The sequence below is a fragment of the Pan paniscus genome, chromosome 8, assembly GCF_029289425.2.
Source record: "Pan paniscus chromosome 8, NHGRI_mPanPan1-v2.0_pri, whole genome shotgun sequence".
Classification (NCBI taxonomy): Eukaryota; Metazoa; Chordata; class Mammalia; order Primates; family Hominidae; genus Pan; species Pan paniscus.
Genome location: NC_073257.2, coordinates 57127155 through 57155143, shown reverse-complemented (window position 1 = coordinate 57155143; position 27989 = coordinate 57127155). Strand labels below are relative to the sequence as shown.

Here is a 27989-nt window from a genome sequence, read left to right as displayed (position 1 = left end):
AGATGTGTTTTTCAAAACAAGAGCAGAGCCTTGCAAACCCATTTACATAAGTCTTCTCTCCCGGAAAAAGAGGAAAGTAGTAGTTCTGGCACAAATATCTGAGAAAGTCTTGCTTTCTATGTGTTTAGACCTGAGGAAAGGGCTTCCTGTGTCAGCTCAGAAAATGTAGAGGGTTAGAACAATGTATCCCTCTTACAACCAGAAAAAAAAGCTAGACAAATTGCACAATCATGACTTTTCTTGAACCCCTCAGAGTACTGAGGTCACAGGTCAACCAACTAACCCAAAATCCAGGGAGACACAGCTTCATGCCAAAAGAAGCAGGATTTGAGTATTTGTTTACCTAGGCAGACACCATTAGGTGCCATATAAACTGGTAAGAAGATTCAGCTAAAATTTTTAAATGAATTAATTGTCAACATAAAAAATATAAAGAGGTAAATCTCTAAATAGGAAGGTTTCATTTGGGAATAATAAACAAGAAGTGGGATTGCAATTCAGGACATACACACAGACCAGGGTGGCCTCTGGAATGTCTGGAGAACAAAGGAAAAGGTTAGGGTGTTACTAGGGAAAGAGGAGATTACACAAGTTGTTTTGAAAAAAAAGTTGAAGATGGCTTAAAGAAATAAATGTGAAATCTAAGACTATAAAAACCCTGGAAGAAAACCTAGGAAATACCATTCTGGACATAGACCCTGGCAAAGATTTCATGAAGACTCCAAAAGCAATTGCAACAAAAACAAAAATTGACAAGTGGGACCTAATTAAACTAAAGAGCTTCTGCACAGCAAAATAAACTATCAACAGAGTAAACAGACAACCTACAGAATGGGAGAAAATATTTGCAAACTATGCATCTGACAAAGGTCTAATAGCCAGAATCTAAAAGGAACTTAAACAAATCAACAAGCAAAAAACAACCTCATTAAACAGTGGGCAAAAGACATGAACAGGCACTTTTCAAAAGAAGATTAGATATACATGTGGCCAACAAGCATATGGAAAAAATGCTCAACATCACTAATCATTAGAGAAATGCAAGTCAAAACCACAAGAAAATGCCATCTCACACAAGTCAGAATGGCTGTTATTAAAGAGCCAAAAAATAACAAATGCTGGCAAGGTTACAGAGAAAAGGGAATGCTTGCACACTGCTGGTGGGAATGTAAATTAGTTCAGTCACTGTGGAAATCAGTTTGGAGATATCTCTAAGAACTTAAAACAGAACTACCACTTTATTTGCCATGTCTACTGCAAGAATGAAGACCATTCGCAGCAATCAGACTGTTGACATTCCGGAAAACGTCATTACTCTGAAGGGATGCAAAGTTATTGTGAAGGGCCCCAGAGGAACTCTGTGGAGGGACTTCAATCACATCAGTATAGAACTCAGTCTTCTTGTAAAGAAAAAAAAGAGGCTCCGGCTTAACAACACTTGTGGTGAGGTAACAGAAAGGAACCGGCTATGGTTCGGACTATTTGTAGTCATGTACAGAACATGATCAAGGGTGTTACACTGGGCTTCCATTACAAGATGAGATCTGTGTATGCTCACTTCCCCATCAACATCGTTACCCGGGAGAATGGGTCTTTTGTTGAAATCCGAAATTTCTTGGGTGAAAAATACATTCGCAGGGTTAGGATGAGACCAGGTGTTGCTTGTTCAGTATGTCAAACCCAGAAACACGAATTAATCCTTGAAGGAAATGACATTGAGCTTGTTTCAAATTCAGCGGCTTTGATTCAGCAAGCAACAACAGTTAAAAACAAGCATATCAGGAAATTTTTGGATGGTATCTATGTCTCTGAAAAAGGAACTGCTCAGCATGCTAATGAATAAGATCTAAGAGTTGCCCAGCTCAGCTACAGAAACAAGATGCCGGATGACTCCTAAGACCTACTTGTGATATTTAAACGATGCAATAAAAGACTTACTGATTTGGAAAAAAAACAACAGAACTACCATTTGACCCATTTTGACATAAGCATGTGTGTCTTTATGGTAGAACAACTTATACTCCTTTGGAATATAAGGAATCCTCTGGGTGTGTTACTGAGTATATACCCAAAAGAATATAAGTCATTGTACCATAAAGACACACATGCATATGTTCGTCACAGCACTACTCACAATAGCAAAGACATGGAATCAACTTAGGTGTCCATCAATGGTGAACTGGATAAAGAAAATGTGGTACATATACACCATGAAATACTACATAGCCTTAAAAGAAGAATGAGGATCATGTTTTTTGCAGCAACATAGATGCAACTAAAGACCAATATCCTGAGAGAATTAATGCAGGAATAGAAAATCAAACACCACATGTTCTCATGTAGGAGTTAAACATTGAGTACACATGGACATAAAGAAGGGAACAGTACACACTGGGGCCTACCTGACGGTGGAAGTTGGAAAGAGAATGAGGATCTAAAACTACCAGTCAGGTACTATTCTCACTACCTGGGTAATGAAATAATTTGTACACCAAACCCCAGCATCACACAATTTACCCACGTAATAAGCCTGCACATGAATCCCCTGAACCTAAAAGTTGGAAGGAAAAACCAAATGGTTTCTTGCAGACACCAAAAAGAAGACAGCTCATGGCTTTTTACAAGAGCCAGAGAGTTCTGATTGGTGTCAGTGGTTGTTAGATAGGACTTGTGGTCTTGGAGTTCGGGTTAGGCCCTTGCAGTTTGGGGTTGGGCTTATGAGACAGTGTGTCAGGCAGGAGTTTTTGTATCTGCAGCTCTCTGTCCTTGTGTGACTCACGTAGTAAGCTGTGGTTTGGAATAACTTTGTGATAGCTCCTGTTATCAGTTAAATTATGGGTGAGAGTCCTCCCTTCATGGCCTTCCCCAGCTCTGTTGTAAAGGATAAGTAGTATTTGTAAAGGATAAGTTGTATTTTTTTTTCAGACGGATAAGTAATATTTTGAGAGAGATGGAAGCAGAAGCTCATTATCCTGCAGTAGATATAGACATGGGACAGGGTCATGGGATTTGGGGTTGAGTACGGTCCTTATAAACCATGCTGCCCACTCGCCCTCTCCCAAACTTTCAGACTAGCCTCCTTTAAAAGTAAATAAGATCAAGGAAGTGCCAAATTCCAGTTCCTCCACTGGCTCCCTTAGCATGACACCAGTTCCTTCCTTTGGCCCCCATGGCCCTGCACAACCTGGTTTCTGGCCCTTTCTCCAAACTCACCTCAGCCCATCTCCCCTCATCCGCTTCACTGCACCCACAATTTAGGCCAGGATTTGACACAAGTTATTCTATTTTGAATCTTACAACTTTTGGATGGCTAGCATGAGAAGGAGGATACCTGAAGGGGATGGAGATTTGGGGGCATTAGCACCACTTGCAGGATTTTCCTCCATGAAGCCCAAAATCCACTCCCAGGGAAGATCACTGAGAATGCTGAGACAGCTCCCTCCCCATCCTGCTTAGAGAAGGGAACAGCAGCCTTAATCTTCAGAGAAAGAGCAATGCACCCTGCAGTGGGGAAACCCACTGCAGCTGGGGGAAGGAGATATTAAAGGAAATCTGCATACCTGGGGAAGGCAGAAAAACACACGCAAGATCCCTCATCAGAGCTAGAGCAGGTACAGGGCACTTAGGAAAGCATCAGTTGCACTGAGCCTGCCTGAGTCCAGGCCTACTCAGAACATTTGAGGCACCCTTCTCCCTTCCCCCAACACCATGCTAACAGACATCAGGCACACATGGCAGTGGTGCCTAGCCAGGAGAACTGCAACAACAGATTCTTCACAGGGAGCAACACAAAGAGAAGACCCAAAACCACCCCGCCAGACTCCTAAGCCAGGCAGAATACAGGCAGTGGGGAAAACCCTCTGGAAAAGTAGTTCACACTCTAAACACAAGGTATAACCAGAGGAATCGGAACTCTCTGGCTCTGAGGGTAACTAGAGCACAACAAACTTCAAATTCAGCCAAACTGATGACAGCATTAACACAACCCTCCATGCTGAAGGTCTAGCAGAAGGAAAGGCATGCTCATGTTCAGTGTAAAAAAATTACTTCCGTACACACCACCCTCCATAAGATGTTCAACTTCCAACAAAGCAACAATAACAAAAACAGGAGGCATGTGAAACACAAGAAGAGCTCAGAGCTCAGTCTAGGAGACAAGGCAGGCATCCGAACCAGAATCCGACATGGCACCAAGGTTGGAACTGTCAGACAGGAGATGGGAAATGACTGTGATTAATACCTGAGAGGTTCTAATGTGAAAGGTTCAACATGCGGTAGCAGATGGGTAATTTCTGAAGAGAAGCAGAAATCCTACAATCAAATAGAAACAGAAAAGACAAAAAATACAGTAACATAGATGAAAAATGTCTCAACATGCTCTTCAGTGGATATGACACAGCTGAAGAAAGAATCAGTGAATCTGAAGATACAGCAATAGAAATTAGCTAAATGGAAATGTGATGAGAAACATAAAACGAATTTTAAAAACAGTACATCAAGTTGCTTCCAAGACAGCCGAATAAAAACAGCTCTAGTCTACAGCTACTAGTGAGATTGACGCAGAAGATGGGTGATTTCTGTATTTCCACCTGAGGCACCTGGTTCATCTCATTGGGACTGCTTGGACAGTGGGTGCAGCCCATGGAGGGCGAGCTGAAGCAGGGTGGGGTGTTGCCTCACCTGGGAAGCACAAGGGGTTGGGGGATTTCCCTTTCCTAGCCAAAAGAAGCCATGAGTGGCTGTACCTGGAGAAGCGGTACACTCCTGCCCAAACACTGCACTTTCCCCACAGTCTTCACAACCAGCAGACCAGGAGATTCCCTCCTGTGCCTGGCTTGGTGGGTCCCATGCCCACGGAGCCTTCCTCGCTGCTAGTGTAGCAGTCTGATATCTACCTGGGATGCTGGAGCATGGAGGGAGGGGCGTCGGCAATTACTGAGGCTTGAGGAGGCAGTTCTATGCTCACAGTGTAAACAAAGCAGCCGGGAAGCTCTTAACTAGGTAGAGCCCACTGCAGCTCAGCAAGGCCTACTGCCTCTCTAGATTACACCTCTGAGGGCAGGGCATATCTGAACAAAAGGCAGCAGACAGCTTCTCCAGACTTACACATCCCCGCCTGACAGCTCTGAAGAGAGTAGTGGTTCCCCCAGCATGGCATTCAAGCTCCAATAATGGACAGACTGCCTCCTCAACTGGGTCCCTGACTCCTGTGTAGCCTGACTGGGAGACTTCTCCCAGTAGGGGCCAACAGACACTTCATACAGGCGGGTGCCCCTCTGGGACAAAGCTTCCAGAGGAAGGAACAGGCAGCAATCTTTGCTGTTCTGCAGCCTCCACTGGTGATAATAAGCCAAATAGGGTCTGGAGTGAAACCCCAGCAAGTGCCAGCAGACCTGGAGCAGAGGGGCCTGACTGTTAGAAGGAAAACTAACTAGTATCAACAACAACAAAAAGGATGTCCACTCAGAGACCTCATCCAAAGGTCACCACCATCAAAGACCAAAGGTAGATAAATCCGTGAAGATGGGGAGAAACCAGTGCAAAACGGCTGAAAATTCCAAAAACCATAACGCCTCTTCTCCTCCAAAGGATCACAGCTCCTTGCCAGCAAGGGACAAAACTTGATGGAGAATGAGTTTGACAAGTTGACAGAAGTAGGCTTCAGAAGGTCGGTAAAAACAAACTTCTCTGAGCTAAAGGGGCATGTTCTAACCCATCACAAGGAAGCTAAAAACATTGAAAAAAAGGTTAGATGAATGGCTAACTAGAATAAGCAGTGTAGAGAAGAGCTTAAATGACCTGATGGAGCTGAAAACCACAGCACGAGAACTTCGTGAAGGATACACAAGCTTCAATAGCCAATTCAATCAAGCAGAAGAAAGGATATCAGTAATTGAAGATCAAATTAATGAAATAAAGCTAGAAGACAAGATTAGAGAAAAAAGAGTGAAAAGAAACTAACAAAGCCTCCAAGAAATAAGGAACTATGTGAAAAGACCAAATCACATTTGATTGGTGTGCCTGAAAGTGACAAGGAGAATGAAAACAACTTGGAAAACTATCTTTAGGATATTATCCAGGAGAACTTACCCAACCTAGAAGGCAGGCCAACATTCAAATTAAGGAAATACAGAGAACATCACAAAGATACTCCTCAAGAAGAGCAACCCCAAGACACATAATCATCAGATTAACCAAGGTTGAAATGAAGGAAAAAATGTGAAGGGCAGCCAGAGAGAAAGGTTGGGTTACCCATAAAGAGAAACCCATCAGACTCACAGCTGATCTCTCGGCAGAAACTCTACAAGCCAGAAGAGAGTGGGGGCCAAAATTCCACATTCTTAAAGGAAAGAATTTTCAACACAGAATTTCATATCCAGCCAAACTAAGCTTCATAAGTGAAGGAGAAATAAAATCCTTTACAGACGAGCAAATGCTGAGAGATTTTGTCACTACCAGGCCTGCCTTACAAGAGCTCCTGAAGGAAGCACTAAACATGGAAAGAACAACTGATACCAGCCACTGCAAAAACATGCCAAATTGTAGAGACCATCCAAGCTATGAAGAAACTGAATCAATTAACAAGCAAAATAGCCAGCTAGCATGATAATGACAGGATCAGATTCACACAGAACAATATTAACCTTAAATGTAAATGGACTAAATGCCCCAATTAAAAGACACAGACTGGCAAATTGAATAAACAGTCAAGATCCAGCAGTGTGCTGTATTCAGGAGACCCTTCTCACATGTAAAGACACACATAGGCTCAAAATAAAGGGATGGAGGAAGATCTACCAAGCAAATAGAAAGCAAAAAAAAAAAAAAAAAGCAGGGTTGCAATTCTGGTCTCTGATAAAACAGACTTTAAACCAACAAAGACCAAAAGAGACAAAGAAGGCCATTACATAATGGTAAAGGGACCAATGCAACAAGAAGAGCTAAGTATCCTAAATATATATGCACCCAATACAGGCACACCCAGACTCATAAAGCAAGTTCTTAGAGACCTAAAAAGAGACTTAGACTCCCACACAAGAATAATGGGAGACTTTAACACCCCACTGTCAATATTAGACAGATCAATGAGACAGAAACTTAGCAAGGATATCCAAGACTTGAACTCAGCTCTGGACCAAGCAGACCTAATAGACATCTACAGAACTCTATACCCCAAATCAACAGAATATACATTCTTCTCAGCACCATATCACACTTATTCTAAAATTGACCACATAATTGGAAGTAAAGCACTCCTCAGCAAATGTAAAAGAACAGAAATCACAACAAACTGTCTCTCATACCACAGGGCAATCAAATTACAACTCAGGATTAAGAAACTCAATCAAAACCGCACAACTACATGGAAACTGAACAACCTGCTACTGAATGACTACTGGGTAAATAACAAAATGAAGGAAGAAATAAAGTTGTTCTTTGAAACCAATGAGAACAAAGACACAACATACCAGAATCTCTGGGACACATTTAAAGCAGTGTGCAGAGGGAAATTTATAGCACTAAATGCCTACAAGAGAAAGCAGGAAAGATCTAAAATTGGCACCCTAACATCACAATTAAAGAACGAGAGAAATGAGCAAACAAATTCAAAAGCTAGCAGAAGACAAGAAATAACTAAGATCAGAGCAGAAGTAAAGGAGATAGAGACACAAAACAACCCTTCAAAAAATCAATGAATCCAGGAGCTGGTTTTTGGAAAGGATCAACAAAATACATAGACCGCTAGAAAGACTAATAAAGAAGAAAAGAGAGAAGAATCAAATTCATGCAATAAAAAATGATAAAGGGGATATCACCACTGATCCCACAGAAATACAAACTACCATCAGAGAATACTATAAACACCTCTGTGCAAATAAACTAGAAAATCTAGAAGAAATGGATGAATTCCTGGACACATACACCCTCCCAAGACTAAACCAGGAAGAAGTTGAATCTCTGAATAGACCAATAACAGGCTCTGAAATTGAGGCAATAATTAATAGCCTACCAACCAATAAAAGTCCAGGACCAGACGGATTCACAGCCAAATTCAACCAGACATACAAAGAGGAGCTGGTACCATTCTTTCTGAAACTATTCCAATCAATAGAAAAAGAAAGAATCCTCCCTAACTCATTTTATGAGGCCAGCATCATCCTGATACAAAAACCTGGCAGAGACACAACAGAAAAAGACAATTTTAGGCCAATGTCCCTGATGAACATTGATGCGAAAATCCTCAATTAAATACTGGCAAACTGAATCCAGCAGCACATCAAAAACTTATCCATCACGATCAAGTCGGCTTCATCCCTGGGATGCAAGGGTGGTTCAAACACACGAATCAATAAATGTAATCCATCACATAAACAGATCCAATGACAAAAACCACATGATTATCTCAATAGATGCAGAAAAGGCCTTCAACAAAATTCAACAGGCTTTCATGATAAAACCTCACAATAAACTAGGTATTGATGGAATGTATCTCAAAATAATAAGAGCCATTTATGACAAACCCACAGCCAATATCATACTGAATGGGCAAAAACTGGAAGCATTCCCTTTGAAAAACTGGCACAAGACAGGGATGCCCTCTCTCACCACTCCTATTCAACATAGTGTTGGAACTGGCCAGGGCAATCAGGTAAGAGAAAGCAATAAAGCATATTCAAATAGGAAGAGAGGAAGTCAAATTGTCTCTGTTTGCAGATGACATGATTGTATATTTAGAAAATGCCATTGTCTCAGCCCCAAATCTCCTTAAGCTGATAAGCAACTTCAGCAAAGTCTCAGGATACAAAATTAACGTGCAAAAATCACAAGCATTCCTATACACAAATAACAGACAAACAGAGTGCCAAATCATGAGTGAACTCCCATTCACAATTGCTACAAGGAGAATAAAATACCTAGGAATACAACTTTAAAAAGATGTGAAGGACCTCTTCAAGGAGAACTACAAACCACTGCTCAAAGAAATAAGAGAGGACACAAACAAACGGAAAAACATTTCATGCTCGTGGACAGGCAGATGCAATATTGTGAAAATGGCCTTACTGCCCAAAGTAATTTATAGATTCAATGCTATCCCCATCAAGCTACCAATGACTTTCTTCACAGAATTGGAAAAACTACTTTAAACTTCATTTGGAATCAAAAAAGAGCCCTCATAGCCAAGACAATCCTGGGCAAGAAGAACAAAGCTGGAGGCATCATGCTACCTGACTTCAATCTATACTACAAGGCTACAGTAACAAAAACAGCATGGTACTGGTACCAAAACAGATACATAGACCAATGGAACAGAACGGAGGCCTCAGAAATAACACCACACATCTACCACCATCTGACCTTTGACAAACCTGATGCACACAAGCAATGGGGAAAAGATTCCCTATTTAATAAATGGTGTTGGGAAAACTGGCTAGCCATATGCAGAAAACTGAAACTGGACCCCTTCCTTACACCTTATACAAAAATTAACTCAAGATGGATCAAAGACTTAAACATAAGACCTAAAATCATAAAAATCCTAGAAGAAAACCTGGGCAATACCATTCTGGATGTAGGCATGGGCAAAGGCTTCATGTCTAAAACACAAAAAGCAATGGCAACAAAAGCCAAAATTGACAAATGGGATCTAATTCAAGTAAAGAACATCTGCACAGCAAAGGAAACTATCATCGGAGTGAATAGGCAACCTATAGAATGGCAGAAAATTTTTGCAATCTATCCATCTGACAAAGGGCTAATATCCAGAATCTGCAAAGAACTTAAACAAATTTACGAGAAAAAAGCAAACAACCCCAACAAAAAAATGAGCAAAGGATATGAACAGACACTTCTCAAAAGAAGACATTTATGTAACCAACATACATATGAAAAAATGCTCAACATCACTGATCATTAGAGAAATGCAAATCAAAACCACAATGAGATACCATCTCATGCCAGTTAGAATGGCAATCATTAAAAAGTGAGGAAACAACAGATGCTGGAGAGGTTGTGGAAAAACAGGAACGCTTTTACACTGTTGGTGGGAGTATAAATTAGTTCAACCATTGTGGAAGACAGTGTGGGGATTCCTCAAGGATCTAGAACCAGGAATACCATTTGACCCAGTGTTCCCATTACTGGGCATATACTCAAAAGATTATAAATCATTCTCTGATAAAGACACATGCACATGTATGTTTATTGTGGCACTATTCACAGTAGCAAAGACTTGGAACCTACCCAAATGTCCATCAATGATAGACTGGATTAAGAAAATGTGGCACATATACACCATGGAATACTATGCATCCATAAAAAAGGATGATTTTACCTGCTTTGCAGGGACATGGATGAAGTTGGAAACCATCATTCTCAGCAAACTATCACAAGATCAGAAAACCAAACACTGCATGTTCTCACTCATAAGTGGGAGTTGAACAATGAGAACACATGGACACAGGGAGGGGAACATCACACACTGGAGCCTGTTAGGGGGTGGGAGGATATAGGAGGGATAATATTAGGAGAAATACCTAATGTAGGTGACGGGTTGATGGGTGCAGCAAACCACCATGGCACATGTATACCTATGTAACAAAACTGCACATTCTGCACCTGTCACCCAGAACTTATAGTATAATAACAATAAAAAAAAAGTACATCCAAGAGGTGTGGATAATATCAAATATTCTAAGACACATGTAGTTAAAATCCTAGGAAAAGAGAAAAACAGTGGAGTAGAAGAAATAGTTGAAGAAATAGCATCTAAGAATTTTCCGAAATTAATGACAGACACCAGACCACAAATCCGAGAAACTCACAAGACACAAGTAGGATAAACATGGAAACAACATAAAAGAAACAAACAAAATACACTTCAACATATATTCAAATCTCTGAAGACTAAAAGCAAAGAGAAAAATCTTGAAGGCAGAGAAAAATGACACATTGCCTAAGGAGAAACAAGGGTAAGAATTACAACAGACTTCTTGTCCGAAACAATAACAATGGAGTGATATATTTAAAGTGTTGAAAGAAAAAAACCATTGGCCCAGAATTCTATAGCCAGTGAAAATATCCTCCAAAAATTAAAAAAAAAAAAAGACATTCACAGGCAAATGAAAACAGACATAATTCATCCCAGCTGACTCCCTCCACAAAAAATCTTTAAAGGGACTTATTCAGGAAGAAGGAATATGGCATTGGTTTTTCTAAACCAATATGGCATTTTCAATGCCATAGAAAATATGGCATTTTCTAACAGAAAACTGTATCTACACAAAGAAATGAAGAGTGTTGGAAATGGAAAAAGTGAAGGTAAAATTCTCTTTTTTTCTTATTTTAAATTGCTCTAAAAGATAGCCAAAAATTTAAAACAGTAATGGTAACAATAGATTGTATATTCATAACTTATGTAAAAGTAAAATAAGTGACAACAGTGGCACAAAAGCTAGGAGCAACAATTGGGAAGAAAGCTGTTCGCACTAGATGTGAAGTGATTTAACAGTACCTGAAGGTAAACTCGGATTATTTCAAAATGTATATTTCAAACCCTAGGGCAATCTCTAAATATATATATATATATATATATATATATATAACACACACACATATATACACACACACACACGTGTGTCTGTTTGTGTGTGTGTGTAACAAGTCAATAGAACAGATGAAATAGACTAGGCAAAGATTTATTTCAATTTAATCTAAGCAGGCAAGGTAGGGATGAGCACTGCAAGGAATGGGAAGAACCACTGGGTTAAATTCCAGTGTATTGTGTGGAATCACTGTCCACAACTACCTAATTTGTCCATAGCTTGTGCAAAAATCAGCTCTTCCTTTTGTTACTAGAAAAGTCCACCCATAGAATGAATTCTCCGAATAATTTCCTTGATCTTTCAGTTCTATCACTAATCCTCCAAGTCAATAGTGGTCAAGCAGTTTCATCAAAAACACTAGGCAAATTTGGTAAAAGTTTGTTGACCAAAGCAAAACCTAAATGATTTGGGATATTTATTAATGACAAACTACCATATGCCTTATATTGTATATTACACTGATGGCTTTTATCTTTTTAATCCATCTTCTACTTCTAAACAATAAAAAATTACCAAGCAGAGAAACAGACATGTACAAAATTATCTTCTTACTGATGCAACATTCACTTCTTTAAACTGATTAATTCATTGATCACTCATGACAATGAAGAAAAAGAGGGAGGGAGAAAATAAAGTGATTTCTCCATCAGGGTTGTCAGAATTATTGAAATAGAAACTCAAAGTACTCTTATCAAATTTGGAATAGCAATTTCCTTTAGAAAAAAATGGGTATTTATTCATCAGGAGACTTTATCAACAGGAGAAATCATGAACATATGGCCAAGGCATTGACTCCCTTATAATGAGAATTTGGAATTCTGGTTGCCATGTAAGCCATGTCCAAATTTAAATAACTTCACCAAAAGAAGGAAATTTCTCAAGAGAAACCAAACTGAAAGCACTAAAATACAACCATGCAACTGTAAATTTTCGCATGGAAACCACTTCTCCAGATGGCTGGGGCTCTTGAGTACAGTGTCATTGCTCCAGAGGCTAATTTACTGTCTATATGAACTTGAAAATGGTTCTTCTTCAGTGAAAGTTAAAGTTTCCATCCTCAACATTGGCCATTAATTATGTTTTCCAAGGAATTTCTGGTCTTTTTTAATAAAAAATCAATATCAGAAGAAATACACACTAAATGTTTTAAATGCTTGCTTTAAAGAAATAATGTTTTATTTTTATTAAATAAAGCTTTTTTTAATCTAAAAATGTATGAAGAGATACAATGAAAATGAAAGCTAACCAAAGGGCCACAGTGTCCAAACTGGGTACTTCTAACAAAGGAGGTATTCCATGTGGCTGCACAAGTGCCTATGGCCCAGCTGGTGGCAATGGTGATGGGAATTCAGAGGCTGATCATAATTGTCTTATCTTCGCTGCAGAGTAGAGGCTTCCACTCCCTCATTCAGCCCTGCACACTGTTGAGAAAAGCCCCCACAAACATGCCCTGAGCACTCCCTGCCTGCCACACACTGGGCTAGGTGCTAGAGCCCCGACCTTGAAAATGAAACTACTCTTGTTTCAAAGAGATCCCATCCGGAGAAGAGGACAGATTGATTTAGAGGTGACAAAGGATGGCATTTCAAGTAAATGTCAACAAGCCTTCTGCCCAGTTACTTCTCAAATGAACCAAAATAACTCAATATAGACAAAAGGAAAAATAATCACCTACATGGAACTAGGAAAGTCTTACCTCATTCCAAGGTCTCTGAAGACTAACCCTCAGATACACCCCAGTTGAAATTGAGCTCAGAGACACAAGGTCAGCACAGTCAGCCACCCCAGTGGGGCTGTGTTGCGGGGCTGACAGAAAGGCACTCTGAATGTCCAGTATCCCCCAGCATGGAGTAGGGAGGCCCAGAAGCTCGACCTGATTTGGGCCAGGAGAGTAAATCCCCTATTGTAGTTTCTTCCACGGGTGTGGACAGCAAGACTGAAGCAGAAACTTTTTATCCAACAGGGGATGGGCTGAGGTCAGGAGACATCTAACTTCATTGTAATAGGCAACAGGTGACTCTATTGGGAAAAATACACTGAAGTCAAATCACAGAAAGTTCAGAGCCACGGGCAATTTTCTAATCTGACTTCTCACCAAGGTGCCAAATGTTATACAACATAGTATCTAATTTCACCATGTGATGCTTAAAATCAACATTTTGGTGTAAAAACGACATTCTTGCTTCTTAATTACTGGTGATGTTTTTTAGGAGGCAGAACACAGACTCTAGTTCAAAAGACAGAAACATTAAAAACCAAGGAAGCTTTCAAGTAGAAACACCAAAGCTAGGTCTTACAGTGTATATCTTATGCAATAAATACGAGTGTATAAGCCTAACCCAAAGGAGAAGGGACATCAGTCAGGACCAAAACAAAATAACCTAATTCCAGGTTACTTGTATTCTACAAAATATGAAATTAAAATAAAGGAACTTAGAAAGACTGAAAGCAGAATGAAGAGCAAAAATATTCCAATTCAATGTAAACAAATAGAAAGCTGAGTATCAATATTATACACAGTTACATTCATGACCAAAAAATATTGAAATTGTGTTCAATATAAAAAATATTGTATTTGACATAAATGTTCAACATAAAATATAAAATATTTTATAATATTTATTGCTTGATTGATTTAAAGATATAGCTGTCAAGAACCTTTATTTACTATATAGCATCATAGCATTAATAAATGTAGCAAAAACTGGAACAAATAAAAGGATAAATTTGACAAAACACAAAATCATTGGAAGACTTCAGTGTAGCTCTCTCACTCAATCCTGTATGTCAAGAAATTAAGGAAGAGTGAAACATAGAGAATCCAAATAATTCCATTAATAGATTGATCATATATATAACACACACATATATTCATATAAACATGTATGACATTTTATATATGTCCCCATGCCTTGTGTACAGAAAATGTGTATCCTTTTCTATTGTTCACAAAGAAAACTTCAAACTCAAAAGAAAAAAGAAAAATAACAAAAACCACCTTCTTTAACATCAATAAAGGAAAACTAAAAATGCATAACAAAATTTACTAATTGCAATAATAACACAGAACAATTCTGAAATTTTAAAAGCTCTTCCCTAAACAATACTTCAGTGAGAGAAAAACTGAAAGTCCCTCATGGAATTTCCTTAAAATCGATATTCCTTTTCAGAATCTTTGGAATACTATTAAAGCTGTGCTCATAGAAAAATATATAGCCATTAATATTTTCAGTAAAAATATGAACCAATAAAAACAAATGAACTAGGTATTTTACATAATAATTCTTTTGATTAAGGTCACGAAAAAGAATATTAAAAATAGAATCACAGTGACAACAGAAAAGCCTCATACAATTGACCATGACATGAAAGGTATGTCTTTGGTGGCGGAGGAGAATGGAATAGAATGAAACAGAATGGAGTGCAACAAAATATTAATTAGCCCAGTCAAGGAAAACAAAAACAAGTAAAAGAAAAAGAAAGCAAGGAGAGAGAAAGGGGGAGGGAAGGAGGCAGGGGGCAAAGAAACAGAATATGAGAAAGTACAAATAACCAGAGTACGAAAAAGAAGAAAACAGAATTACTTAAACATATCAATGACTCTGAAAACCTGAATGAAAAGCCGTTTTCTAGGAACATGCACATGGTCGAAATGGACTCAAGAAGAGATAGGAATGCCTAAATGGCAAATCAAACAGTTGTAAAAGAACTACAGCCCTCAAAAGCACTGGCTTCAGTGTTTTCAGGATGGGGTTTTTCAAATGCTGAATTCTGTTTAAACTGACCAAGAGCAAGAATGTTGGGGGAGGGGAGAGTCTGTAGATTCTTCTTTGGAAAGCTAATAGAATTCTGACATCAAAACCAAAAAAAGTTGCACAGAAAAAGGAAACTCCAGATAGCTCTCACAAACGCTGAGCATTGATCCTAAGTTAAATATTATCATAAATAAGAATAAAGAAATAAGAAGTGTGAAATGCACCTGTGTCAGTCAGCTTTGTGAATATCTTGCTTGGTCACTGGACCAAGCTACATTTCTGAAGCTGAGTGTGGGACTTCTCTGAAGGGAATGGATGGTCCTACTCAATATTGCGAAGCAGGAAGGAGCATTCAGGATGGGGCAGAGAGTTTGGAGGCTTGAACACCAAAACGTGGACAAACTTGGAACTTTTGTAGAGCTTGGAGTTGGGAGGGAGATAGCAGATGGCTGGGGCAGAGACCACAGGGCAGGTCTGGGCCTTAGAGGTTGCAGACTCTTTAGTGAATTATTCTGCACCTCTATCATCTGGAACTCTCATAGAAGTGGAGGCAGAGAGAGCTGATGCCTGCTCCCAGGGGTGTAATGCAGAATGAGGACTGTGTTCACACTCGGGGACAGGAGTTCAGGGACAGTGCAGGTGGCCACCAGGGGTTCTGGGGGAGAATGGCGCAGGATCACCGGCTCACCAGGAGCCTGGTTGAGCATACAAGGACTTGAGATTGAACCTGGATGGCTGGGAGGCCCTTTGGGAAAAAAAAAAAGATAAAAAATGAAAACATAAAAACAGTATCAAAGAGAACTGTGCCGTGTTCCACTCTTTACCAAGCCACTTTCCAACTTTCAGGCTGTTTTTTTTATCAAGGTTCCAACAGTGACCACCCCCAGGGGCATGCCTCAGGCAGGCTGGGGGTTAGGGAGCCCACCCCTCCCCACTGGGCTCCCACACCGCATTGTTACTGGTCACTAAACAAGCCACTTGCCAGACCCCAGCCACTTACCTGAACCAAGCCTGTCCTCTTGCTAGGCTTTCTAACCTGAAGTGCTTTATTGGGGCCTGTGGGTCCAGCCCAGCTAGGGAACACCCCAGTGCCCTGCAGAAAGTGGTTTGTGTGAATGATGCAGAAAACCAAGAAGGTTACAAGGCAGAGCGTGATTGATTCCCTGGGGCTTTATTGTAATAACTTTAATCTTCTGGAACTCATCTGGTATGAATTTAGGAGCTGGGCGGCATTTCACTGAAATTCCCCATTAATGCAGCTCTCACTGCTCTGCCGGCCTTGGTGGTTGTGGAGTTTGCCACGTGTATGATTTTGCCCTGGGCTCCTTATTAATGAGCCTTGAAAAGAGGGTGTGGAATACGTGAGCCCTTCAGCTGTGCTTTCCTTGAGGAGAAAACAAACAGAAATACCCACCTTGAAGTGCGTCTGGGCTCTGCCTTCCTGGAAAGAAAGCCAATCAACTTGGGCTTCCCAGGCCTCATTGCGGGTGGAGAAGCATCTGACACTTGCATTGTCTCCGGCTGTTGGTGTTTACAGGTCAGGAGAGGGAGAGGATTGCTGAGGTCTTTGTAACAAACTCAGGTCCTTCTGCCACTGCGCCCACCAGGATTGATTTTTTAAAAGGGTGTGGGGTTTGGGGACCAGCTTCCCCTATTTTCACAGCTCTCCTGGCCAAATCTAACCAGGATGTCCTGGGTCACATCCCATTCCAGCCCCCACTTACTGTGCACAGCTCCCCTAACTCTCTCCTCACTTTCATCCCTCGGTCCATTGAATGAGCACTTCCAGGTGTGGCCTCTAAGGGTCCTCTGTGCTTTGCATCCCTGGACGTTGGGGCACCAACATGGAGCAAGCAGAGGCCCTGGGGGCACGAGGTCTCGCTCACCCTCTGAGCTTCAAGTTCAGAGCCTTGTTTGCAAAACTGCCTGCCTGCAGATGAAAAATTAGCTGCATTCAGGGAGTGGAATGAGGAGCCATCGGTTCACCTTATTGTCTCATGCTAGAGGGGCTTTTAAAATAAATGTAAAGCAAGCGGGGCTTGCCCTTGTCATCTTCATAATCCTGTGTACTGACCAGCCGAGACGGTAAGCATCCTGACACCTCTGTGTGCCACGTGCATGCCACTTCACAGTTTACAAGGCACCTTCACATACACTTAATCTTTGCATCAAAAGGCTCCACTCAGCCTTATTTGCAAGTGAGGATGCTGGCTCGCAGGCCAGGTCCAGTGCCGTTAATTGACTTTCCCCAGCACTTTCCCCAGAACACAGCAGGAGGAGCTGCCACCTGACAAAGGCAGGCAGTGTGGCTCTCACAGGCTCCGACCAGACAGCCCAGATTCATCCCGGCCACTCATTGGGTGAGCTGGGTGAGTTACTTACATTGCTTAAGCCAATTTCTTTCTTAATTTAACAAATGGTGATAAAATCGCCTGTTTCATAGTATCCTTGTGTCAATTACCATAGATAACATATACCCGTTTCCCAGGAGGGTACAGACCATAATAGATGCTCTGGAAACCTAAGTTCAATGCCAGCTTCTTTCCCATGTGTTGTTCACATGCTGAAAGTATTGCACCAACCTTTAAAGACAGTGTTGAGAAAGAGAATGGTCAACCATGGGCTTCGTAGCACATCTGCCTGCAAGCCTGTGGTGCTCGGACTAGGTGGCTGATGTTGCCTGTGCTGTCTGTGTCTGGAGCTGCCTGCTGTGGGCTCAGGACCGAGGGGCTCCTGTGGACCTGGAGTTCTGGAACTTACAAGGTAGCCATATGAACCCCTGACACCACTCTTTACCCACACTGGGCTTGCCAGGCTGATGACTCAGAAGAAGGGCATGATTGCCTATGCCCAGATGTCCCAAGTATCCTACTAGGTTTTGAAAAAAGCCGGTAATAAGGACAAGGGACCAGTGCTTGTCTGGAGCCCCGCGGCAGCCCCTGGCTAGCTGTGAGAGCCTAGGTCAGACTTCAAACTTTGCTGACCCCCAACAACAGCCCTCCCCCATTCCCTGCCCCAGGCCTCATCTGCATTCATTCTAGCAGCTGGATGGGAGAGGGGGAGTGGGGAAGCTACGTGCAGGGACCCTCCACCAGGACCAGGCAGCAGTGGCCACATGACCCAGCTCTACTGAAGCCCTGGCTGAGCCCAGTGCACAATCCCTCCTCAGAGGCTGGGGCCGGGCTGCAGGGCTCTCCTCCTCCATTTCAAGTATATGAGAATAGACAGAGAGGTGGGAGAGAGGGAGATTTAGTCTTGACTCCCCTCCCCTCCCCTCCCCTCCCCTCCCCTCTCCTCCCCTCCCCTCCCCTCTCCTCCTCTCCCATCCCCTCCCCTCTCCTGCCCTCCCCTCTTTCCCTTCCCTTCCTGTACCATCCCATCCCCGCCCATTCCTCCACCTTGGCCTAAGTTAATTCTGTTGGATTTTAGTCACCTGTGACTGTAAAACCATTTGACTAATACAAAAGCCCTCGCAAAAGGTTTGTAGACACTCTGTTCCAACAAGCCGGTGGAATTTTTATATTCCTGCTATTTCCATCATAAAAAGCTCTTTAAAATACATTTCATCTTAAACCCGGCCCATGAAACTCCACCGAATTCCCAGAGACTTCACAGAGGTCCCATCACCCTCCCATCCAAGCTGGCTGCCCACACACAGGGGCCTCCTGCGTGCAGGGACTCCTCAAAGTCCACGTCCTATGCCTTCCCTGGCCGGGCTCCTCTTCTAACACAAAACCCTCCTGAGCAGGGGTTTGGCAGAGCAAGGGGTAGACTGTGGATGCTGTGATTCCCCACCACGGACCACCAGGTCTGAAGGACGAGCTTCCCCCCAGTGCTGGGAGAGCTCCTGGCTGACGGCCACCAGCCTTCTCCATGGAGCCTGATGATGGCCCCTCAGGCACCTCCTACTCACAAAACTGCTCTCCTGGCTGCCCCCAGCACGAGGCCCATGGCCTTACCCTCATTCTTTGTTTCCTAAACCCTCTTGCTCCACCCACCACATCTCTACTTCTTAATCTTTGCCTCCTTCAACATTTAGCTCAGATCCCCTCCTTCGTGAAACCTTTCAAATTGCCCCAGGGGCAACCCACTCGGCTCTGCCGCCCTCTCCCTGGCTCTTGTCCTGGGACTCTTGCAAATTCTAGTTGTAGCCCAAGACTCCAGGCCCAGCTGAGAAGCAGTCAGTCATGTTGAGAGGCCTCCTCCTTCCTGCCCTGAGATGGCTTGTGCAGCATGACAGGGAAAGCTGGGATTTGTAGCTGACCGTGAGTTCAGATCCCGTCTTTTCCACTCACTGGTAACAAACTCCCTGAGCCTCGCTTTCCTTGTCTCCAACAACATATAGGCACTGGGATGCCAATCAGGTCACTCGGGAAAAGCAAACTCAGGAAAAGTGAGTATGGGGAGGGGCGGGGAAGCTGTTGAGTGTTCCAGGACAGGAGTGGCCCGACGTTTCAGGTTCTTTCCCCAAACCGATCCCGGGAAGCAGGGGCTTACTGGACAGGAGTGCAGAGCTGAACGGTGGCTGCCAGCTGGCCTGGCTCACCACTGAGCCTCTCTCCCCAGGCTGACCTGCTGGAGGTAGAAATGTGGCCTCTGAAGTCCCCCAAATCCACAACCAAAAAGGCCAAATGAGTTCTGCCTAGAGGCCTGGGTGTGGGGTGGAGATGCCCAGTGCACCTCTCCCCTCCGTGGTTAGGATCTGAGCTAAACTTGGCATCTGCCAAGCAGCTCCCTCAGTCCTGCAGAGGACACTGGGAGCCAGGCCAGGCTAGGCAGCAAAGGCTCTTCCCAGGGGCACCCAGTGGCACCCCACTTCTCTTGGCATGGACAGTGTCCCTCTGAGCCCAAAGTGGGGAGTGGGCCACTGTAAGGCCTGACTGTTGGCTCTCCATCCAGTTTCTTCCTTTTTTTTACATACAAACTAAACACATCCACCATCTGGCAACCTAGGGAGATGGAGGTCAAATTTTGCACACGTGAAGCATTTCCGCCTGAATAAACAAGTTCCTTTTTTTTTTTTTGTCCTCTGTCATTCCTGGAATCAGTCCTGCTGTTCACCACCTAGGTACCTCCTGGCCCCAGATGTCCTCTGGGGCAGGCACGAGCACACACCTGCGCTATGGGGACAGGGGGAAGGGAAGAGGAGGGCCTCATTTCTATGGCCTGGGAGGGAGGAACAGGTGGCAAGCACACCCCGGCCTGGCCCTGCCCTCAGCTGCTCCTGCTGGGCTCCTGGAGGCAAAGGCTTGTCCAACAATGAGGATGGACACAGACACATATGTGCACCCTCCGCCTCCTACCACAGGGCTGCTCCTGGAAAACGTATTCCCTCTCTGGACCTCTGCGCAGTCCTCTCCTCTTCCTTCCCTAAGCCCCCCTCTGCCTCCCCCAACTCCCTTCCCTTCTTCAACACTCATTGAGGGCTGGCCCCTGGGTAAAGAGACCAACTTATCTTTGCTTTCATCTTCCATGGTTCCTGGGCCTGCAGACAGACTGGTTCCCACAGAAACCATGATTGCCCAGATTCCAGGGGGTGGTGATTACAGAAAACACACTCCCATTTAAGGACCTGTTCAGGGGGCCGAGCTGAAAGCAGCAATGGCATGGGGACTTCAAACCAGTTTCCCTTGACACTCAGGAGTGCCCCAGGCCTGGCTGTGTGCAGACACCTGCCTGAAACCCCCCTTGTGTTAAGACTAAGGTGGCTTCAGAAACCCGGGGAGCCTGTAGGAGGGAGGCAGTGACTGTTGGAAGGAGATTGTCTTGTGTCTTGCTAAGGTCGCATCTAAAAGGGATCCTGCAGAAGCACCCAACCAGCTACTCTTTGCAAAACCTGACCATACTCCCAGCCCTCTCAGCTCTGCACCCACCTTTAGAGACCACAGAAGCCAGGGTGTGAACCCCCCCAGGTGCTCTGGTGCCCCACCACCACCTGAGTAACCTCCTTCAGGTCTGTAGTCCCAGAGTCCTCACTGGCGAAATGGGGATGGGAACCCGGTAGTTCCATGGGAAAGAAAAACGCACAGGACAGTTCCTTCATAAACCAACTAGAGCTCTCCATGAGAAGAAGCAAAGATGAAAAAATTTTAAATGCTGTAATTCCCTGCACTTCTGCAGGACAGAAAAATGTCATCCTCAGAGCTTCTGGTGCCTCCACAAAAAAAAAAGCAGACCCTCACCCCCACCTCCAGGTTCTCTAACCACCCAAAGGCTCTTTGAATTATTCCATTCTAAGAACTGGTGTCTGCACATGACCTTACCCATGAGCATTTCGGGTCTTCAAGGGCAAGGCTGAAGGAGCCCCTTTTCAGGAGGACTGAGAGCCATGCCTGGTGCCCCCCAGGAAGGTGCTGGCTGGCATGTAAAAGTGGGAGCAAGTGCTGTGGCACACCTGGGTGACCAGCCCATTGCATGCTGCAGCCTCCAGCCAGCCTGGGCCTCTGAGGCTGTGCAGACCCCATGACTGGCTGTGGGCACACACCAAAGGGATCCAAGCCTTATTCTGGTCTTTGTGGTCAGCTGTTCTGTAAGTTTATTAAACTCCTCCAAGCTCTCAGGCAGAGCCCAGCTGTGATGCAACAGATCCCTACACCATACCAGTGAATGCACCCTGAAGTAGGCCAGAAGGTCAGGGGAGAGTCTGCACTTCTGCATCCAAAGCAACCAAAAACCGAACACTTCTGCAGCCAGACCGGGGAGCATGAGGGGAACATGCAGGGCCATAGCATGAGCCCTGGTCAGAGCCTCAGCTGCACTGCTGGTTCCTGTGGTGTTGGGAAGTTACCTCCCTCTCTGATCTGAAAATGGGATAAGCACGCTTGCTCTTCAATGCCGCTGCTAAGTTCATGTGAGCTGCTGGTGTGGCCTGCCTATGCGATCTTTTGGGTCTATCTAACATCTGGGTACGCTGAGGTTGTTATAGGGGCTGGCACAACTGTGGCCATCTCTAAAGGCAGCTTCATGTTTGGTCCCTGGGGAAGGAATGCCTGTCTTTGCAAGTTTAAGCTTTGATTTTAAATTTCTATTCAGACTTCAAGATCTCTTCTGGGTCTAATTAGCTCTACCAAGGTGCATGAAGCAGCCACACTATTAAAACTCTGCTCTCTCCACGTGGTGGTATAGCAAAAAAGGATGAGCCTCCCAGAGCTCTAGGGTAAAATACAGCTGACAAATGCACCAACCAGAGGCGCTGTTGGCCAGGGCACAAAGCTGATAATGGCCTGGGTGTGCAGGGGCCTCACCCCTGCAGCCAGGACAGTACAATGTGCTTTTCTTGGCATACTCTGGGAAGGGGTGCCTCACTCCTCCTGAGTTATAAGCGCTCAGGGTTTGCACTTCCTGCTCGAAACCTCAGCTCCAGTCAACTGGTAGACAGAATTATACCCATGCTGACCTGATGAAGAAGCCGCAGAAGTAAATATTGCCTTGGGTCAGGGCCCCTCCTGGAATTCCAGAACTCTGTTGAAAGCTGCCGAGGCAGGGGTAATAGATCACCACCACCCGCCTCCGTTTACAACCGGGTAATGTCTTTTATGACTGCCTCTCTCTATTCTGAATATTTATTTTATTGCCCCTGTAGGCAGATTTTTCCATTTGGTAAAAATCATCAGATGGTTTCAGTCATGTTAACAACTGCTCATTAAATGCAGAGAAGTAAACAGAGAAATAAAGGTTTGTTTTTTCCCTTTTTTTTTTCTTTCTTTGTAATTTATGGAGGATACTCATGGGATGGGCACTGTGGGATGAAGTGTGCTCAGATGCTGCTCTCCTCATCTCCTGCCTGGGTGGGCTTTCCCTAGGAAACCCTCCCTGCCCATAAGAGAAGGCCATTCCTTCAGCAGAGAAAGGTGAAGGTTTTGATCTATTTCAAGGCTAAAATTTGCTGAGTGATCTCCAGGTTTTGAGCTTTTGGTACTTGCTTCTTTTTTCCTGTGGTCCAGGAAGCAGGAGGCATGTCTTTCTGTTCCTTATGGAAAATATCACTCGGGACTAAAGCAGTTGGAGAGGACTGGTGTGGAGGGGGTGAAGGGGAAAGCCAGATGGATGGGTGGATAGATAATTGGCTGGACAGACGGATGGAGCTATGACTGGCTGGCTGGCTGGATGGATGGTGTAGGATGGATGGAGTGATGGATGAGTGGATGGATGAGCAGATGGATAATTGGATGTATAGATGGAGGGGTGCATGGATGAATGGAGGCATGGATGAAAGAATGGATGGATGGATGGGTAGATGGTGTTGGATGGATATATAGATGGATAACTGGGTGTTTCGGTGGGTGAATGATGAATGGATTAATGTATGGGTAGGTGGGTGGATGAATGGATGGACGGATGGGTACATGTGTTGGATGGACGTATGGATGGATGACTGGGTGTTTCAGTGGGTGAATAGATGAATGGATTAATATATGGGTAGGTGAGTAGATGAATGGATGGATACCTCAGAGGTATCCCCACCTGAGTCCATCTCCCACTTACATCCCCTAGGCCAGGCTGCTGGTGAAGCCTGCATTTGCAGTCAGCCTTGAAAGCCTCTCTCAGTAGCCTCTGTGTACAGCCCAGTTCAGATCATCCATGCAGTAAGACTACAGACACCCCGCCACAGGGATGTAGGGTGGAGAAAGAAGTAAAAACTCCTCTTCCAAACAAGGAGGGCCAGTGGAGCTGGAATCCTGGCTTTTCTAAGTGGAAGGGACCATCTGTGTAGGCAGCAGACCCAGCTCCTCCTTTACAACCCACAGCAGCTCTTGAGCTCTTTCCTCTCCTGCAGAATCCCACCAGCCCAGGATATTGCTCACGTGGCCCTCTTTCCTGAGATATTTCTCCCCTCCTTCTCCACCCACAGCTCACCCACCTGAAAGAGATGGAAAGAGTGTCAGTAGCTGGGCATCATACACATCTGCCGGGACCAGAGGAAGAGCAGGGCTGGTGATACTGGGGATAAGAGACCTGCCTACCCTTGCTTCAGGCATGGCCAGGACTATTTCTGGAAGGGTAGGGTTGGGGCAGGTGCTGTGTTACACTGCTCAACCCAGAAAGAAGAACAAGAAAAGATCATTCCTATATTGCTTTCATGCACCACTTTCTAGCATCTCTGTGTTAATAAAACTCAAGAAATCCTCTCAATGAAAAAAAAAGTGACTCCATAACTTCCCTTCCCAACCTCAACCACATGTTCTGAAGGTTCAGGCAGAAGACCACAAGGCGGGGGGCTGTGGCAATGTGACAAGCACAGACTCAGCAAATGAAAATACAGGATGCTCCGTTAAACCTGAATTTCAAACAAACACTGATAATTCTTTTTAATAAGTATGCCCCATGCCCCATGCAATGTTTGGGACACACTGATACTTAAAAACAAAAAGAAACAAACAAACAAAAAACAAACACACAAAATCCCTTGCTTTTTTGTGAAATTCAAACATAACTGGGCGTGCTGTGTTTTATGTGGCAAACCAGCTCTTTCTCCTTCACCAGGAACAGCCCTACTTCAGAGTGGATTTAAACTCCATCCCTGACAAATAATAGTTTTGTGATCTCTGTCCCTTATTTCAGGGAATGGCCTTGCCATTGAACCCACCTCATCAGCTAGATGCAAGGAGAAAGATGACAGAAGGCACGCAGCACAGGGTGACTCCAGTGTCAACACTGTTCACACTCTCAGTGTGCACACTCTGGGGTTTCTGATAGGTAGGGACTGATGTATACTCCAGTATCAGAACCTTCAGTGGATCCCCAGCTGCTGAGTCCAGTCTGCCCAGAGGCAAGGGGAATAGGAGAGAGGGGTGGGGCTAGGAAAGGGAGGCAGAAGGAATCCAGGCCTGACTGTGGTGACTGAGCACAGGAAGGGTTCACTACTTGGTTCCTGGGAACTGGTGTGGGGACTGGGAGCACAGATCTGAACCCTTGGGGCCTTGGGTCTGATTTGCCCTATGAGCCCTGGTAGTCCGACAGTCCCGGGGAATGTCCCAGGAAATACCAACTGTGCTATTGTGAAATATATATTTGGTCTTTGTCCCAGCTTCCTGGCATGCAGCTCCTAAAATCTTTGGTTTACTTGACTGATGGCTGGCAACCCTTGGGTAGCTTCAGGATGGAGGCTAGTCATCAGAAAGACCAAGCAGGATTAGAAGGCGGGAACTTATAGCCCCACCCCATCAGCCTCTGAGGAAGGAAACAGGGCTGAAGGCTAAGTTACCAATGGCCAGTAATGTAATCAATCATGCCTATGTAATGAAGCTTCTATACAAACACAACAAAGCAGGGTTCAGAGGGCTTCACGACAGTGGAGGTTCCTGGAGGATGGTGCCTGGAGAGGGCATGGAGGCTTCATGTCCCCTTCCCCCATACCTCGCCCTATGCATCTCTTCCCCTGTAGCCTTCATAATACCCTTTTTTTTTTTTTTTTTTTTTTTTTGAGACAGAGTTTTGCTCTTGTCACCTAGACTGGAGTGCAGTGGTGTGATCTGGGCTCACTGCAACCTCCGCCTCCCGGGTTCAAGAGATTCTCCTGCCTCAGCCTCCCAAGTAGCTAGGATTACAGGTGCCCGCCACCAAGCCCAGTTGATTTTTGTATATTTAGTAGAGACGGGGTTTCACCATGTTGGCCAGGCTGGTCTTGAACTCCTGACCTCAGGTGATCCACCCACATCAGCCTCCCAAAGTGCTGGGATTACAGCCGTGAGCCACCACGCCCAGCCCATAATACCCTTTTTAATAAACCAGTAAACATAAGTGCTTCCCTGAGTTCCATGAGCTGTGGTAGCAAATTAATGAAACCCAAGATGGGGTCGTAAAAACCCTAATTTATGGTCATTTGGTCAGAAGCACTGGGAAAACAACCCAGGGCTTGCAACTGGTATCTGAAGTAGGGGCAGCCTTGTGGGACTGGGGCCTCAACATGTGGGGCCTGAGCCTACCTCCAGGTAGATCGTCTCAGAGTTGAATTGAATTAGAAGACAGCCAGCTGGTGTCTGCAGCTGAAGGACTACTGGCTTTGTATGTGGGGAATCCCTGCCCCCCCCCCCACCACACACACATATCTGAAGTCACAAAAGTATTTTGTGTTGTGAGAGTAAGGAGAAACTGAGTTTGTTATTCTTACATTCTCAGATCCCCCTGCCTCAGCACTGTCCAGCAAGGAAGTCTTTGGGCAGAGCCTGCTCAGACAGAAGTCCTGGCCTGCTAGACGTGCACATACCCTGACGGTAAGCCTTGCTTGCCTACACATGTGCCCAGAGCCAGTGGGGATCAGCTCTGCCTCCCAGGGGTCCTTCCCTCTAGGGCAGCCTGGGGCTGTTTGCAACTGGCTCTTGAGGCCAGTGGGGATCTAGACAGGAAAAACATGGCCAGCTGGTCAAATGCCAAGTCCTGGCCCTGGGTACGGGATTCCAAAAGGCTCCCTGGATGACTGCCATGGGAGTGACTTATGTCCCCAAGAGTGCTTTCAGGACCTGGCTGATGTTCCAGGATCCAGAGACGTTGGCCCCAGAGAGATGTACCCCTGCTCCTGCCTGGCTCTGTCATGTTGGCCGAGGCCCTCAACTCTGAGCCTTGGGCTCAGAGCCCATGGAGACTTGGGTTCCATGTCTTCAAAGCTGAGACAGTGGGGCTTATACTGCAAGCTCGGTCTTTGAAAGTACCAAATTGACAAATTCAAAGAAGGCAAACTAAAGTCCTATGTAAGTCCACTGTTCAGTATCTTCCTAAGGGCCTTCTCTGGGCCAAGTGGTTTCACACTGACCAAATCCACCATGTCAGCTAATGTACCTGCTGCACAGATGACATCAGCAAGGCGGTGAGGATTTGTCTTCCTCACCGGGCTTCCTGGTTCCTGGAATAGGCCATCTGCTCCTGAACCCCAGGGCCAGGTGCCAAAGGAGTGAGGGCAGATGTGGGTGGTTGGGAGGGGTCCCTCCAGGACTGCATGGGAGCTGGGAGAGGAGCACTCCTGGAGGGGTGGCAGGGCCAAGGGTATCCAGGGATCCCATAGGGCCCCACAGTCTTCCTACGACCTGAGCGCTCCTGGACCAGCGTTCTCCAGCCTCACCTGGCAGGCAAGTGAGGAAGACATCGTGCCTCCCTTGTGTGATTTTATGTTTCAGCACTTTGGAGCCAAATACTTATTTCAAGAGGGGGATTGCGGTGGGAGGGTGTCAAATAATACAAAAAATATTCTTCATGTAGAAAAGGTTTTCAAATTTCAGATCTATTTGTATTGCTGTCAAAATTTTTGCAATGTCTCCAGCCACCTAGACTAGCACTTGCTGTTAGTTTCAATTGACTTACTTTTTAAAACTTGAACCATATATTAAAAAAAAAACCTGAGCAATATCTGAAATATCTGCCTTCACTGTGCTAGTTATATTTTTTCTTATTACTTTAAAAAAATAAATACATAAATCTATATTTTATAGATTTCAGAGTACCACCTGAAGTCACCTTGTCAATTACACACTGTACAACACGGATTTAGTGTAAACCTTCAATCCCTACTGGGAACCCTCTTGCAGGCCCAGCCGTTGGGCCCTGGAGGAGTGAACGGCCCAGGCCAGGCAGAGGGGGGTGGGCAGATGCTGCCTAGGGGTCTAGAGACCATAGCACACATGCCAGCTCAGGAGATGCC

The 27989-nt window shown here is 44.5% G+C and overlaps 1 pseudogene; it reads left to right on the top strand.

The window, feature by feature from the left end:
- Window positions 1–1262: 1262 nt before the first annotated feature.
- On the top strand, window positions 1263–1843 carry LOC100975324 (large ribosomal subunit protein uL6-like; annotated as a pseudogene).
- Window positions 1844–27989: the final 26146 nt, after the last annotated feature.